Genomic DNA, 2,474 nt, shown 5'->3' with positions numbered 1-2,474 from the left:
ATGAAAATGACCCATTTTCAGGAAGGAGATTTGGGGCTAAGAGCCCATGGGGGCGGGCAGTCGGAAGGAATAGAATCTGCTAAGGGTAATGTGTACGTCAAACCTCACGTCGCTCAGGTGTGGGAAGAAAATTTCATTTATGCTCCCCATGCTAAAGAAAGGGTGAAAGGGTCGCAAGTGCAGCATTTCAGCTTTTAATTGAATCTGTCCATCATATGAAAGCTCCAAGGTGCCTTGTGAAAATTCTGAGGTATTAGAAAGGTGACTATTTAGGAAAGACTAGCTAACCTGCTCCAGAGAGCACCAGTGAGTCTCTCTATTCCCTCTGGAACATTCTCGAGATTTAAAATTTAACATGGATGATTCTATCCTCAACCCCAGTTCATTTTCTTCCACCAATTCTACATCCTTCAAATACTCTCACAAATGCAAGCCACAAATTGGATTATTCTAGGGTTTGAACATTTTGAAATAAGTTTATGATCAGAAACAAAAGTTTACCTTGAGGTTGGACAGCAGAAAAAAAATAAATAAATAAAAGCAGCATGAGCTGTTAATGTCTTATTTCCAAATATTTGAAAACTGGTAAGTAACAAGCATAAGATCTAGAACTACCTTGTGCTATGATTGCATATGGATTTGTAGTTATGTGGAAGAGATTGTTTTCCAGCACACTGAACTGCTTTTGAAAATATTCAAATATGGACTAATATTTGGTATGCTGGAGTAATGCATGCTTGTGTCCTGTCACTGAAGGGAACGTCAGAGGGTCAACCAGGGCTCATCTCCAGACAATGGCATAATTTCCTCGCATGTTCTAATCTACCCCCGCCCCATTTAAATATGATTTTTTTTCTTGTGTCAGAATCTCTGTTGGGGAGACCCAGGCAACAGCAGTTGTTAAAACTCCCCAGGTAATTGCAATGTTTGACGACCACTGCTTTTCCTCCCCAAACTGAAGACTCCGGATGAGTAATGAGCACACTTTTACTCTTATAAACTTAGGGCTTAGTTCACAATGAAGAAACACATAGAGCCCGGACAATAACTCTTCAAAATGTTTTTCAGTCACTAATGAATTCTTTAGAACATAACTCCAGGAAGTAGCAAAAATTGCTCAACCCAAAATGGCCTATTTTAATATTTTTACCAACAAGTTTAATTATATTTCTGAATATATCTAACTTTTGCAAACCACCTCCCATAACTTTTAGAGAAAGAGGGAGGCTATCCTTCCAAAATTATTATTGTTTAATGTGGTTGGATACATCTTATCCACTTAGCAAAATCAGAAAAACCTTTTTTTAAAGGAACATAATTAGGTCGATGCTCCCTTCTTGTCCATGACGAGAGGCTGAGGCATCCGAGCTCTGGCCTTAAGCATCAAGGTGACGGGACCTCAAGGATGTCAGCTTCCTTAGTCCGGGTCACTGTCCCAGTGGTGAGCAGGAGGGTGGCGCAGCCCACCCAGGGCTGCTCTCCCCCTGACACCTTCAGCCGCAAACTATCCAAAACAACTCATAAAGATAAGCCTGAATATGTAGGTGTGAAAATTGGTGTCCAAACCAGGGGTTGTAATGGCCTTTCTTCTACTCTAGAGCAGCGATATTCAAGCCGAAAGAATTTTTTAAACATGCAATACCTGACTATTTATTCAGGGGCACTGAATGACAACAACCAACACAACAGCAGCCGTCTGGTGTGACTGAATCAAAATTATACCTATTTTTTTTGTCAGATCAGTGAAAATATGTTTTGTGGTGTGCCACAGAATTTTAGTAACTAGTTTCTGTCCCATGAGATGGAAAAGGCTGAAAATCACTGCTCTAGAATATACAAAGACAAAAGGAGATTCTGATGAAGAAGTTGTTCAAGATGAAGTCAGAGTGTTCATCGAAAAGAAAGCACAGCTAACATTTTTTGGAACAGAAATGGACTATGTTGAAGATAAATTATCCAGTGATTTTGCCTTCAATAACCGAAATATCAAAGGAACACGTGGCTGTGAAGAAAACTTTAATATTTGACTCCTCAGGACTGCTCTGGCTGGGAGCTCCAGGAAAGCCTGTGGAAGCCCTGGGCTTACTGAAGAAATCATGTGACTGTCAAGTGCTTAAGGTGTATGCTGCATGGTTACTTTATGAGGAAAATGAAAAGTTAGTTCCTTTCATAAAGAATCCTCTGTAGGGCGGAAAGCGTGCAAGTGCCTAGTAGAGGACGCAGTCCATGCTGTGTGCTTGGTTGTGGTGGCTCTTACTGTGTGCTTCCTCTCTCAGGAAAGGCTGCCTCACTAACTCACTCCCCAAGAAGTCATCTGGAGATGACACTACACACTATGACACTACTCTACACTACACTACGAGAGGAAATAGGAGGACCTTCCAAATGCCTCCTTCACTTACATGCAGCCCCTGAGATTTCCGGACCTCATTCAGCAGTAACAGAGAGGTGTTTGCGGCTATACAAATTCAATT

General features: G+C 41.2%; 1 pseudogene; it reads left to right on the top strand.

Annotated features, from left to right (window-relative positions):
- Window positions 1-1,405: 1,405 nt before the first annotated feature.
- On the top strand, window positions 1,406-2,027 carry LOC107529492 (iron-sulfur cluster assembly 1 homolog, mitochondrial-like; annotated as a pseudogene).
- Window positions 2,028-2,474: the final 447 nt, after the last annotated feature.

This window comes from Miniopterus natalensis, chromosome X, assembly GCF_054644295.1.
Source record: "Miniopterus natalensis isolate mMinNat1 chromosome X, mMinNat1.hap1, whole genome shotgun sequence".
Lineage (NCBI taxonomy): Eukaryota > Metazoa > Chordata > Mammalia > Chiroptera > Miniopteridae > Miniopterus > Miniopterus natalensis.
The sequence above is the reverse complement of the archived record's forward strand: the minus strand, read 5'-3'. Positions and strand labels throughout refer to the sequence as shown.